The following is a 15,403-nucleotide window of genomic DNA, read 5'->3' as shown; positions in this document are numbered from 1 at the left end:
TGACTATCAAGAACCACCACCATATGCCTATGAACCTTACCCTTAACATAATCCTCAACCATACTCACAAGCTTCTTTTTACCAAACCCCTTCATCTGACCCTAATCCTTACCCACCATGCCAACTACCATATGAGCCATATGAACCACATATAGAACCACCACCATTCCAACCTCAATAATTCTAAGAACCGCCTCCTCCATACTATTACCAAGATGAACCACCTCCAATGTATGCAAATTGACGAAATTTACTCTCAACCACAATTTTCCATGGAAGAATATTCATGTCCATCGATCCAAGAGCAATATAATCCTACTTATGAAATTGATCGCCTCAAGAAAATAATGTACCGGCTTCAAGCAACCATCCATCAAAAGATAGACTCAGGGGATTCATGTCCCAGGCAAAACATGTTCAAGAATGATTGTGGAGGAGCAACCGTGGAGTGTGTTGTGCAACAAGTGGAAATTGTTAAGAGTGTTGAATCACCATAACCCTACCAAGAAGAACCACCTTCCTATCATGAACCCTTTCTCCAAAATAATGAACCCTCCTACCCACCCCAAGCCCCAATTGATAATTCTATCACTCTGCTACTTCAAGGACAAAGAGAAATGCAAAAGGAGGCATTAGGTAAATCAATTTGCCTCCCAATACTTGAGCACTCAACGAACTCCCATGGCCACATATGGAGAATCGGTTGAAGAGCATAGCATGAAGGAGAGATTGGAAACTCCAGTAGAAAACAAGGATTGTTGCTTTGTGTTGGAACAATTTGAGGAACCTATGATTGATGATTACAAGGAAGAAGTGGTTAAAGATTTAGGAGATGCAGAGTCTCCATGGGAACCTAGAGATGAGGAAGATCCCTCCAACAAGATTGAAGTTGATGTTGAGGAGGAAAGTGCACAACCCCCAAGGCATATTCCATATGAAGACTTAGACGGGATAGAGCAAGAATTGAGTTCCCTTGGAATTGAAGATCAAGCATAAAATCTTCTTAGTGAAGAAGATAAAATTGATGAACGAAGGGTTGAAATTGAGAAATCTTGTGAGGTGGTGGATGTCCTTAGAAAAAGGAGGATGAAATACGCTTTGTCAATATCCTTAGAAGCTTCTTTTCCTAGGTTGTCATCTAATCCTACATTTGAGTGGGTGAAACTCACCTCTATTAGCTTTATTATCCCACTCAAATATGGCTTGCTTAAAACAGATGGTCAACTTAGAGAACTTTGTGGGATGAAGCGTAAGAGAAGGATGTTTCATGGTTAGCGTTGCAAATCAAGGCTCATTTTGGTTGATACTTCAAAGGTTAAATACAAGGGTTGGACTAGTGCTCAATTAAGTGGGTCTAGAAGGATGTTTGGTAACTTCATCGAGAATTCATCTTGCTTGCCACCCGGATGGTCTAATGAGAATCAACTTGAAGACGGATGTAGAAATAAGATATGGGATCCCGTCATACATGAGGATCAACTTTGGGAGCCCTTAGCTTGCGTGAAACTCCATGAAAGCTTGGAGCTATTAATTTTGAAGAATGGAGCTTATTGGAGACTCAAGCATTGGTGGATGTTCCAAGATGAATTTAAGCGCAAGCCACCTTGATGAGGAGCTCCCCATAAGTCCAACTTAAGGACAATAAACAAAACTGCTAGGTGGGAGACACCCCACCATGGTAAAATCCTTTCATTTTCTTTTTGTACATATTGGTAAAATTAGTTAATTTCATGTTTTGTTTAGTTAGTTGAGTCTAATTGGTAGTTTGATATGTTAAATAAGGTTTTATGGTGTTTTGATAGCTGTTTGGAGCTTTGGAACGCTTGGTTTGGTGCTAGAACATGGAAAATTTTTGAAAAACAGAGCACCAACCCACGCATATGCGTGCCCCATGCGTACGTGCGCCGCAAGCATTTTTGCCAATCCACGCGCACGCGTCTGCCACGCGTACGCGTGGATCCAGAAGTTTCACCCCTCTATACCTTTACCTGAGAGTTGTACCTGAAGTGTGCCAGACTTGTGCTTGAGGCACAAGTCAAGCCAGGCATGCGCATGCCTCACGCGTATGCGTCGTCGCTCTCTAAGCTGCCATGCACCCGTATGCGTGACCCACGCGTATGCGTCGCTCCCATTTCACCTCATGCACGCGTAGGCATGGATAGCCTTCTTTCATCATCTTCTTTTCCTGTCTTTTTTCCATTTCTTTCCTTCTCCTATCCCTCATCCAACACTACCAAACACCATTTCTACCCATTTCTTTTCGTTAGTTACTTAGATGTTTAGTTAGTTTAATTCTCATTTCGTTTTCTCTTTTTCTTTGGTGAGTGATGGATTATTAATCTTGCCTACTGTTGCTGCTGATTACTGATGAGATGTTAGTCTAATATCATTGTTGTTAATTTTCATTGTTGGATTCTTTGTTGAGGTTAGAAGTTATTACTTGGTTTTGAATTTTTTATGCTTAACTTTTGTGAATACCAAGTGAATGACATTGCCTTTAGAGCTTGTTAATTTTTTTTTGAATTTCATGATTTGGCCATCATGCGAGTTGAATCCTTTTATGTAATTAGGCAATTTCTTGAGGGATGCTGAGCATTTGTCTTAATCCATTGTGTTTCATGATCATTTGTATCCATATGTTTTTGGCTTGAATGCTTTCATGCTTCTTTATTGCTTGTTTGGTTGGTTTTACTCACAAGTTTAGAGCATCTCAAGCACACTAGAATGAGTGACAGGCATGTTCTTTTTTTTTGTGTAATTGTGGCATACCTTTTTTATGTTGATGTGTGTGTGTGTTCTAAACTGTGTGCAACCTAGAATGCACACTCACTTTCATTAATGTGACACTAATTTACTCACTCAACTCTAGTGATTATTACCTCTTTCCAACAATGTATGCATCCTTGCTTTTGCATTTACTTTTCTCACTATCCTGCCTTCTAATTTTAGGATAAGTCATTATAAGCAAAAATGGAAGCGGGAGAAAGAACATGCAGCAACCGGTTGATCCACCAATTGAAAGTGGCAACCCGGAGAGTCGCCGCACCCCCTTGCTCATCTTTGAATGCACCGAGGACGGTGCAAACTTTTAAGCGTGGGGAGGTTGTCCGACTAGTCGGCATTTTCGAGTGACAAATTTCTAATCCTAATACTTTTGCATCTCATTTTTTGGTCCTTTAGGATTCTATTTTGCATATATGTATAATAAGCTTAGTCAAAATAATAAAATTTTGCAAGATTTCTATCTATAGGGCATCAGCATCCCATTTGATTTGAGTGAAAACTTTTCATAGTAATTGCTTGAATTATATATATTGTAGAACATGTTTTGAGCTAAGAACACAAGCTTGTGAGTTTTGAGCCTAATGATGTGGTTACATCTTATAACCCCTTATTTTCCTTCTTGTGTGCATTGTTTTCTCTCTATGATTGTAATCTTTGGTTTGTTTGATTCTTTATGTCCATTATTCTGTTTGTACATGCATTTAAATGATTGAGGCCATTGATTTATTTAGCTCACTTACCCAAATAGCCTACCTTTCATCTTCCATTGTTAGCCAACTTTGAGCCTACGATTAACCCACTTGTTCGTAATTTAGCATATTACAAGCCTTGAAGCGAAAAATAATAAGTGTCCTTTATTTGGATCTTTGATTAGCTTAGGCTAGTGATTGTGTGTATCATTCAAGTGTGGGAAAACTTGGGACATTGGTTGGGAAAAGGTGTGCGTTGTATTTTTGTTGAAAGTATTGGGAATTGGGTACATACTCATGTGTTAATTAAATGTAAAACCATATGCATTGATACTTTTGTATATCCTTTATTGCAAACAGAAAAAAATGAGGAAATAAAAAGAAAAAAAAATATATATATATATATACACACAAAAAGAAAAAATATAGAAAGAAAAAGAAAAGCAATAGAAAGGGGGACAAAATGCCCCAAAATGAAGCTCAATAAAAATCAATGCACATGTGTTGTGAAGAGAAATGAAAATGCACGAGTATGTGAAAAACTGAAGAATGGGTAGTTGATGATAAGTCATCTTATGCTAGTTTTACAAGCATTTTTCATTAGTTTCATTAGGTTTTATGCACTTTCTTGCACAATAAGTAAGTGATTAGAGTGGATATTCATGATTATTTTAAATCAATCAAACATCATTGATTTTACACAAAATCATAAGGTTTATGATACAATTAATTGATTTTATAAACAATGCAAAGATCTTGTGATTTTGGTGAGACTTTGATTGGTTGTTTGGATGCTTATAGGTGAAGAAATGAGAAAGAAAGGGAAGCAATCAGGGAAGCGTTACGTTCACAAAGAGAATGCCACACTCAGCAATGCTTTTGGGCTAGCGTTTACTTTGGAAGTGAACGTGGCATTCACTTTGTGAACTTTTTCATGTTTTTCAGCTTGGGAGGCAAGCTCGGGCCATCCCACGCAGTTAGGGCGTTCAAAGTTTAAACGTAGCACTCAACCAAGGGAGCGCTAGGAGAAGTGCTCAACCAAGGGAGCACTAGGCAGCGATCAAGGAATCAACAAAGCACTCAATAAGAGAGTGCCCATGAAGAAAAACACACACACCAAAGGAGAGCGCTCAAAATTTGAGCACAGCGCTAACAAAGAGAGCGCCAAGTGAGGAAGGCCCGCATGAGGGAGCACGCAATGCTAGTGAACAGGGCGTTCACTTTCCCAACTGAACACTCCATTGGACCGTGCACCTCCAACCCATTTTCATTCAAGGCCAAATTAAAAAGCCCACTCCAAGTTTTGAAGATTGAAAATAGAAAGTGTATAAATAGGATCACATTTGAGTTCAACCGGACTTACCTTGACATAGCTTACTTTTAAATTTTTAGTTCTCTCTTTTAATTTTTGAATTGGGGAATTGGGATCGGATCTAAGTGTGCTTTCTTTGTTCATTTTTCTTTCAGCTGCAACTTCTATTTTCTGTTTTGGGTTTTGGGAACTGAGATTGAAGAACTCCACTGAAATTCTTCATATGAGAATCACTTTTACTTTTCTTCTTTATAGTTCTAAGAATTATAAATTGCATCTTCACTTTCTTTTCTGTTTTCATTTTAATTCTTCCGTAATTTCTTCTTTACTGTTTGGTCAATAGAGTAATTGAGATCTAGATTTGCTTTCTGTTCTTGTTCCTCTTCTGCACTTGTTAATTTCTTTTTAGGATTTCATAATTAAGCTAAGCTTTCTTGCTATTTTGATTTCTCTGCAATTTTACATTTCTATTTTCCTATTGGGATCCTGATCTGAATCTCTTCATCTTATACTTCTCTGATTTACTTCAATTTACATTTTCTAGTTCAATTCTGAATCCCAATACCTAAATCCCTTTATTCTTCAAGCAATTTACATTTTCCAGCAATTTAGATTCAGTAATTTAAGTTTCATACATTTTAAGTTTCAATCATTTACCTTTCTTGCAGTTTGAGTTTCAGCTTGTTTACTTTCTTACACTTTAAGTTTCTGCAATTTATTTCTTCTGCACTTTAAGATTTAGCCAATTTACCTTCTGGTGCATGAAATTATGATTATCACAATGGCACCAGTAGACTTGGTGCTCTTAAACGTGAATCACACTTCGTCACAACTTCGCACAACTAACCAGCAAGTGCCCTGGGTCGTCTAAGTAATACCTTTGATGGGTGTTTTTGTGGAAAAATGAATTTCCAAACACATAGATCTAACCGGCAAGTGTATTGGGTCGCATCAAGTAGTAATAACTCACAAGATTGAGGTCGATCCCACAGGGATTGATGGATCAAGCAACTTTAGTGGGTGATTAGTTTAGTCAAGCTAACATTGAAGTGAAATATGTGAAATGTAGCCAACAGAAAGTAAATAGCAAGGAAAAATAAAGTGCAGAAAGTAAAATTGTAGAAACTTAAAGTGCAAGAAAGTAAAATAGCTGAAACTTAAATTGCAAGAAAAGTAAATCGACAAAATCTTAAATGACAAGAAATGTAAATTGCATCAAATGTAAAGGGGGCTGGGGTGCTGGAAATTAAAGAAAGCAATAGATCCAAGGCAAGAAAAGTAAATTCAGATTTGCAGCAAGCTCAAAGGTAAAGTGTAGAATGTAAATGTGCAGAAAATGTAAATTGGAAGCAATGCAGCAGAAAGTAAAAATTGCAGAAAAGGAAATTATAGCAGAAAAGTGAATCAGCAAGAAAACTCAATTCAATTATGAAATCTAAAAAGACAAGTGAAGATCTCAGAGAATCAAAGAGACTATAAAATAAATCTAGATCTCAATTCCTTCCTTGATCCAATAGCAAACAGATTGAAGAGGAAATGAAGATGGAAGCAGCAAATGAAAACTCAAATTCAATCCTTAATTCACTGAATTATGCAGCAAGTAAAAAAAAAAAAGAAATCTCAGAGGGGGAATGAAATAGAATTCCTTCAATTCTCTACCCAAGATTCAATCTCAGAAAACAAAAACTAAAGAGAGAGCTCTCTACTACTCCTAATGCTCCCTAGTGGAGCTAGCCTTCCAATGCTCTCTATTAAAGCTCACCTTCTTTTTTGAAAATGACACATATACCTTTTTATAGGCTGAAAAATGATAAAAAAATGAAATTCTAAACAAATTACAATTAAAAATAAATTCCTAAGCTAATTATTTTTTATGCCTTTGATTCATGTTGATTGGTCTTTGCTTGATTTGGGTTTGAAGACGAAGTGAATTTAAATGGAATTTTGATTGAATTTTGGCCCATGGTGAAACTCCCAGTAGAGTGCTCTGCTCTTGTGGAGAGCGGAGCATTGAGCTTGTGCTATGTCTTGTGCGCTCCAAGCTTCCTGGCCCGTGTTGTGTTGTGCGCCTCATGTGTGTGGCACCAAGGAGTAGTGCTCTGCTCTCCTTGTGAGCAGCGCAATGGAGCCTCCAAGGGGAGGTCCCAAGTTCAAACCATTGTGAAAGCATTTGGGGAAATAATTTTCCTTGAATTTTTATGAAGAGAGCACGACATTGCTCTCACCAAGAGAGCAGAGCAGAATAATGAGCGCTACTTTGCTTTGGAGTGAGGCTCCAGCTTCGAACCTTGGTGGAAGCATTGGCCGATTTTTTATTTGTTTTTGGCCCTTAAAGATGCCTTTCACTCGTGCCTCAATTTCATGCCAAATATGGATTGCCATATATCTTTGGAAAGCTCTGAATGTCAGCTTTCCAATGCAACTGGAAGTACATCAATTGGACATCTGTAACTCAAGTTAAAGCCCTTTGAAGGAGGCATGGCCATGCTCTGAGCGCCCAGATTTTAACTTAGCGAAAATTTGCTTCCAACCTCACTCTGTTTCATCACGATATTGCTCTGCTCTTGGCAAAAGCGGAGCAGTGTGCGTGCTGGTTGCTTCCTTCTTTGATTTGGTCATGGGCCACGCTTTTAAAAGCGTAGCCTAAGGCTCCAAAGTGTGCTCCAACTTCAAAGTGTGCCCCAAATCTCTTTTTTTCTCCTTTTTAGCTTATTTTGTGCTTCTTTGCTTCTTTTTCTTCTTATTTCCTACAAGATTTATAAAATTAAAAGATCAAGGAAATATTCCAATTAAGCAAAAAAGATGCAATATTTAAGCACTAATCATCAATTTCTTGTATGAAAAAGCATAGAAAAACATGACATGATGACATGTCATCAACCTTACGTGAGTAAGGGTCGATCCCACAGAGATTGTCGGCTTGAAGCAAGCTATGGTTATCTTGTAAATCTCAGTCAGGCGGATTCAAATAGGTGATAAAGCTTTTGTAATTAAAAGATAAATAAAACATAAAGTAAAGATAGAGATACTTATGTAATTCATTGGTGAGAATTTCAGATAAGCGTATGGAGATGCTTTGCTCCTTTTGAATCTCTGCTTTCCTACTGCCTTCATCCAATCCTTCATACTCCTTTCCATGGCAAGCTGTGTGTAGGGTTTCACCGACGTCAATGGCTACCTCCCATCCTCTCAGTGAAAAAGGTCCTCTACGGTTTTCCGCATGGCTAATCATCTGTCGGTTCTCGATCATGTTGGAATAGGATTTACTATCCTTTTGCGTATGTCACTACGCCCAACACTCGCAAGTTTGAAACTTGTCACAGTTATCCCTTCCCAGATCCTACTCGGAATACCACACACAAGGTTTAGACTTTCCGGATCTCAGGAATGGCCACCAATGGATTCTAGCTTATACCACGAAGACTCTGATCTCACGGAATGGAAGGCTCAGTTGTCAGGCGAGGCAACCATGCATCGTGGACCAGGAATCCAAGAGATACACGCTCAGTCTTAAGTAGAACGGAAGTCATTGTCAGTCACGCGTTCATAGGTGAGAATGATGATGAGTGTCACGGATATCTTTGAAAAAGAATAAGTATGAATTGAATAGAAGAATACTAGTAATTGCATTAATACTCGAGAAACAACAGAGCTCCACACCTTAATCTATGGAGTGTAGAAACTCCACCGTTGAAAATACATAAGTGGTGAGGGTAGGCATGGCCGTGAGGCCAGCCCCAAATGTCTAAGGAAAACGTTCCAAAGATAGATACTAAGATCCCCCCGATGAAAATACAATAGTAAAAGGTCCTATTTATAATGAAACTAGCTACTAGGGTTTACAGAAATAGGTAAATGATGCAGAAATCCACTTCCGGGCCCACTTGGTGTGTGCTTGGGCTAAGCACCGAGCTTTACATGTGTAGAGGCTTCCTCGGAGTTAAACGCCAGCTTTTATGCCAGTTTGGGCGTTTAACTCTAACTTTTATGCCAGTTCTGGCGTTTTCACTTCAGAATAGGGCTGAGAAGGGGCGTTTGAATGCCAGTTTGCATCGTCAAAACTCGAGCAAAGTATAGACCATTATATATCGCTGGAAAGCCCTGGATATCTACTTTCCAACGAAATTAAGAGCGCGCCATTTAGAGTGCTGTAGCTCCGAAAATCCACTTCGAGTGAAGGGAGGTAAGAATCCAACAACATCAGCAGTCCTTTGTCAGCCTCTGAATCAGAATTTTGCTCAGGTCCCTCAATTTCAACCAGAAAATACCTGAAATCATAGAAAAATACACAAACTCATAGTAAAGTCCAGAAATATGAATTTTGCATAAAAACTAATAAAAACATCCAAAAAGTAGCTAGATCATATTAAAAACTACCTAAAAATAATACCAAAAAGCGTATAAATTATCCGATCATCACAACACCAAACTTAAATTGTTGCTTGTCCCTAAGCAACTGAAAACAAAATAGGATAAAAAGAAGAGAATATATAATAAATCCCACAGTTTCAATGAAACTTAGTCCTAATTAGATGAGCGGGGCCTGTAGCTTTTTTCTTTTGAACAGTTTTGGCATCTCACTTTATCCTTTGAAATTCAGAAAGATTAGCATCTATAGGAACTCAGAGTTTTAGATAGTGTTATTGATTCTCCTAGTTCAGTATGTTGATTCTTGAACATAGCTACTTCATGAGTCTTGGCCGTGGCCCTAAGCACTTTATTTTCCAGTATTACCGCCGGATACATAAATGCCACAAACGCATAACTGGGTGAACCTTTTCAGATTGTGACACAGCTTTGCTAAAGTCACCAGTTAGAGGTGTCCATAGTTCTTAAGCACAATCTTTTGCTTTGAATCACAACTTTAACCACTCAGTCTCAAGCTTTTCGCTTGGACCTGCATGCCACAAGCACATGGTTAGGGACAGCTTGATTTAGCCGCTTAGGCCTGGATATTATTTCCTTGGCCCTCCTATCCATTAATGCTCAAAGCCTTAGATCCTTTTTACCCTTGCCTTTTGGTTCAAAGGGCTATTGGCTTTTTCTGCTTGCTTTTTCTTTCTTTTCTTTCTCTCTTTTTTTCTGCCATTTTTTCTTGCTTCAAGAACCAATTTCATGATTTTTCAGATTATCAACAACATTTCTCTTTGTTCATCATTCTTTCAAGAGCCAATAACTTTAACATTCATAAACAACAAGATCAAAAACATGCACTATTCAAGCATTCATTCAGAGAAAAAAAGTATTACCACCACATCAAAATAATTAAACTAGTTTCGAGATAAAATTTGAAATCCACGTACTTCTTGTTCTTTTGTAATTAAGCACATTTTTCATTTAAGAGAGGTGAAAGATTCATTTGTTCATCACTTTAAGGCATAGACACTAGACACTAATGATCATGTAATGAAGACACAAACATAGATAGAACATACAGCATAAAGTCGAAAACATAAAATAAATAGACAAGGAGATTAAGGAATGAGTCCACCTTAGTGAGGATGGCGTCTTCCTCCTCTTAAAGAACCAATGGTGCTCTTGAGCTCCTCTATGTCTCTTCCTTGCCTTTCTTGCTCCATCTCTACTAATTTTGGTGCTCCTATCCTTAGTTGCTCCCAATAATTGTGTGGAGGAAAATATATCCCCTGAGGTATCTCAGGAATTTCTTGATGAGGAATTTTCTCATGCTCTTGTTGAGGTCCATGAGTGGGCTCTCTTGATGTGCAGTCAAATACTCTACTACTGAGCTATGGACCCTTGAGATGAATCTCTCCATCTTCCATGACTCAGAGGTGGAGGCAGTTGCCTTCCCTTTCCTCTTTCTAGAGGTTTCTCCAGCCTTAGGTGCCATAAATGGTTATGGAAAAATAAAAAGAAATGATTTTACCGCACCAAACTTAAAATATTTGCTCGTCCTCGAGCAAAAGAATAAGGAAAGATGTAGAGGAACAAGAAAATAGAGGAGATGGAGGGTGGATAGGGTTCGGCGAAGGGTAGAAGATGGTGGTAGTGATGTGTGAAAATGAAGGAGTGAAGGGGGTATTTATAGGGAAAAGGGTCCAAATAGTTTGGGTGGGATTTTTGGGGAAGAGTTAAGGAGGTGATTGGTGAAGGGTATTTGGGGAAGAGATATGGAGGTGATTGGTGAAGGATATTTGGGGAAGAGTGTTGTAGGAAGGTGTGAAGAGGAGAGAGAGAGAGTTGAGGTTGGTGGGGATCCTATGGGGTCAACAGATCCTGAGGGCCCAAGGATTTCTCATCCCTGCTCTAAATTGGCATTCACAACGCCTTAGAGTGCAATTCTGGCATTTAAACGCCAGTCTGCTGCCCTGTTCTGGCGTTTAAATGCCAGCTTTCCATCCTATTCTAGTGTCTAAATGCCAGGTTGTTGCCCTGTTCTGGTGTTTAAATGCCAGTCTGGTGCCCTATTATGGCGTTTAAATGCCGAGAAAGGTGCCAGATTGGGCGTTTGAACACCCATTTTGCTGCCCTTACTGGCATTTAAACGCCAGTAAGTCCTTCCTCTAGGGTGTGCTATTTCCAATGCTATTTTTTATTTTTCTCTGTATTTTTGTAATTGTCTTTGTGACTTCACATGATTATCAACCTAAAAGAAAACAAAATAATATAGATAAAATTGGGTTGCCTCCCAATAAGCACTTCTTTAATGTCAATAGCTTGACAGTGAGCTCTCATGGAGCCTCACAGATGATCAGAGTATGGTTGAGATCTCTCAACACCAAACTTAGAGTTTGGCTGTGGCCTCCCAACACCAAACTTAGAGTTTGAATGTGGGGGCTCTGTTTGACTCTGTATTGGGAGAAGCTCTTCATGCTTACTCTCCATGGTTACAGATGGAGAACCTTGAGTCTTTACCATAAGGCATTCTTCATTCACATGAAAGATCAACTCTCCTCTATCAACATCAATCACAGCTCTTGCTGTGGCTAGAAAGGGTCTTGCAAGGATGATGGATTCATCCTCGTCCCTCTTAGTGTCTGGGATTATAAAATCGGCAGGGAAGTAAAGGCCTTTAACCTTCACTAGCACGTCCTCCACTAGTCCATAAGCCTTTTTCATAGAGCTGTCCGCCAGCTTTAGTGAGAATTTTACAGCCTGTACCTCAAAGATTCCCAGTTTCTCCATTACAGATAGTGGCATCATGTTTATCCCTGACCCAGGTCACACAAAGGTTTTTCAAATGTCATGGTGCCTATGGTACAAGGAATTAAGAATTCACCAGGATCCTATTTCTTTTGAGGTAAATTTTGCTGAACCAATGTATTCATTTCATTGGTTAGCAAGGGAGGTTCACCTTCCCAAGTCTCATTACCAAATAATTTGGCATTCAGCTTCATGATTGCTCCTAAATATTGGGCAACTTGCCCTTCAACAATGTCTTCATCCTTTTCAGAAGATAAATAGTCATCAGAGCTCATGAATGGTAAAAGGAGATCCAAGGGAATCTCTATGGTCTCTGTATGAGCCTCATATCCCTTTGGTTCCTCATGAGGGTATTCCTTACTGACCACTGGATGTTCCCTGAGGTCTTCGTCGTTAGGATTCACGTCCTCCTCCTCCTTCCCAGGTTCGGCCATTTTGATTACGTCAATGGCCTTACACTCTCCTTTGGGATTCTCTTCTGTATTGCTTGGGAGAGTGCTAGGAGGAGTTTCAGTGACCCTTTTACTCAGCTGGCCCACTTGTGCCTCCAAATTTCTAATGAAGGATCTTATTTCAGTCATGAAACTAAGAGTGGCCTTAGATAGATCAGAGACTATGTTTGCTAAGCTAGAAGGATTCTGCTCAGAATGCTCTGTCTGTTGCTGAGATGATGACGGGAAAGGTTTGCTATTGCTAAACCTGTTTCTTCCACCATTGTTATTATTGAAGCCTTGCTTCTGTTGATCCTTTCATGAAAAATTTGGATGATTTTTCCATGAAGGATTATAGGTGTTGCCAAAGGCTTCACCCATGTAATTCACCTCTGCTATTGCAGGGTTCTCAGGATCATAAGCTTCTTCTTCAGAAGATGCTTCTTTAGTACTGTTGGATGCATTTTGCAATCCATTCAGACTCTGAGAAATCAAATTGACTTATTGAGTCAACATTTTATTCTGAGCTAGTATGGCATTCAGAGCATTAATTTCAAGAACTTCTCACTTTTCAGGCATCCTATTACTCACAGGATTCCTCTCAGAGGTATACATGAACTGGTTATTTACAACCATTTCAATAAGTTCCTAAGCTTCTGCAGGCGTTTTCTTTAGGTGAATGAATCCACTTGTAGAGTGGTCCAGTGACATCTTGGAAAATTCAGACAGACCATCTAGAATATATCTAATGTGGTCCATTCTGAAAGCATGTCAGAAGGACACTTTTTGGTCAGTTGCTTGTATCTTTCCCAAGCTTCATAGAGGGACTCACCATCTTTTTGTCTAAAGGTCTGAACATCTACTCTAAGCTTGTTCAGCTTTTAAAGAGGAAAGAACTTGGCTAAGAAAGCCATGACCAGCTTGTCCCAAGAGTCCAGGCTATCTCTAGGTTGTGAGTCCAACCATGTTCTAGATCTGTCTCTTACAGCAAAAGGGAAAAGCATAAGCCTGTAGACTTCAAGATTAACTCCATTGGTCTTAATAGTATCACAGATCTGCAAGAACTCAGTTGAGAACTGATAAGGGTTTTCTAATGGAAGTCCATGAAACTTGCAGTTCTGTTGCAGTAGAGAAACTAATTGAGGCTTTAGCTCAAAATTGTTTGCTCCTATGGCAGGAATTGAGATGCTTCTTCCATAAAAGTTGGAAGTTGGTGTAGTAAAATCACCAAGCATCTTCCTTGCATTGTTGTTTGGTTCGGCCATAATTATTTCTTTTGCTGCTTCCTTTTCGGAAATTTCAGTGAGGTTGGTGCACGAAATTGCAATCACACTTTTGCAATTCCGCACAACTAACCAGCAAGTGCACTGGGTCGTCCAAGTAATACCTTATGTGAGTAAGGGTCGATCCCACGGAGATTGTTGGCTTGAAGCAAGCTATGGTTATCTTGTGAAAAGTAAAAGAACATGAAATAAATACTTGTGTTTTGCAGTAATGGAGAACAGGTTGAGGTTTTGGAGATGCATCTCTGCTTTCCTACTGTCTTCTTCTTCATGCACGGAAGGCTCCTTCCATGGCAAGCTATATGCAGGGTTTCAACGTTGTCAATGGCTATCTTCCATCCTCTCAGTGAAAATGTTCAACGCGCTCTGTCACAGCACGGCTAATCATCTGTCGGTTCTCAATCAGGTTGGAATAGAACCCAGTGATTCTTTTGCGTTTGTCACTAACGCCCAGCCTTCTAGAGTTTGAAGCTCATCACAGTCATTCAATCCTTGAATCCTACTCAGAATACCACAGACAAGGTTTAGACCTTCCGGATTCTCTTGAATGCCGCCATCAATTCTAGCTTATACCACGAAGATTCTGATTAAGGAATCTAAGAGATATTCACTCAATCTAAGGTAGAACGGAGGTGGTTGTCAGGCACACGTTCATAGGTGAGAATGATGATGAGTGTCACAGATCATCACATTCATCAAGTTGAGAAACAAGTGATATCTTAGAATGGAAGCAAGCGTGATTGAATGAAAAATAGTAGTAATTGCATTAATCCATCAAGACACAGCAGAGCTCCTCACCCCCAACCATGGGGTTTAGAGACTCATGCTGTAGAAGGTACAGTATGAAACGTGTAAAAATGTCATGAGGTAAAGATACAATGTCAAAATATCCTATTTATAGTGAACTAGTAACCTAGGATATACAGAAATGAGTAAATGACATAAAAATCCACTTCCAGGGTCCACTTGGTGTGTGCTTGGGCTGAGCATTGAAGCTTTCATGTGTAGAGACTTTTTCTGGAGATAAACGCCAGCTTTTGTGCCAGTTTGGGCGTTTAACTCCAATTTTTGTGCCAGTTCCGGCGTTAAACGCCGGGAATTCTGAAGCTGATTTGCAATGCCAGTTTGGGCCATCAAATCTCGGACAAAGTATGGACTATTATACCTTTCTGGAAAGCCCAGGATGTCTACTTTCCAACGCAATTGAGATCGCGCCAATTGGGTTTCTATAGCTCCAGAAAATCCACTTCGAGTACAGGGAGGTCAGAATCCAACAGCATCTGCAGTCCTTTTTAGCCTCTGAATCAGATTTTTGCTCAGGTCCCTCAATTTCAGCGAGAAAATACCTGACACAGAAAAATACACAAACTCATAGTAAAGTCCAGAAAAGTGAATTTTAAATAAAAACTAATTAAAAAATACTAAAAACTAACTAAAATGTACTAAAAACATACTAAAAATAGTGCCAAAAAGCGTATAAATTATCCGCTCATCACAACACCAAACTTAAATTGTTGCTTGTCCCCAAGAAACTGAAAATCAAATAGGATAAAAAGAAGAGAATATACTATAGAATCTGAAATATCAATGAAACTTAGCTCCAATTAGATGAGCGGGACTAGTAGCTTTTTGCCTCTGAACAGTTTTGGCATCTCACCTTATCCTTTGGAGTTCAGAATGATTGGCTTCTATAGGAACTTAGAATCCAGATAGTGTTATTGATTCTCCTAGTTAAGTATG

The 15,403-nt window shown here is 39.1% G+C and overlaps 1 non-coding gene across 1 annotated transcript; it reads left to right on the top strand.

Annotated features, from left to right (window-relative positions):
* Positions 1–13,144: 13,144 nt before the first annotated feature.
* Positions 13,145–13,252, top strand: LOC127743466 (small nucleolar RNA R71). Its single transcript, XR_008004858.1, has one exon. It is a non-coding gene; the product is annotated as a small nucleolar RNA R71 (small nucleolar RNA).
* Positions 13,253–15,403: the final 2,151 nt, after the last annotated feature.

This window comes from Arachis duranensis, chromosome 10 (assembly GCF_000817695.3).
Source record: "Arachis duranensis cultivar V14167 chromosome 10, aradu.V14167.gnm2.J7QH, whole genome shotgun sequence".
NCBI classification, from domain to species: domain Eukaryota; kingdom Viridiplantae; phylum Streptophyta; class Magnoliopsida; order Fabales; family Fabaceae; genus Arachis; species Arachis duranensis.
Note: the sequence above shows the minus strand (reverse complement) of the source record. Positions and strands in the feature narration are given on the sequence as shown.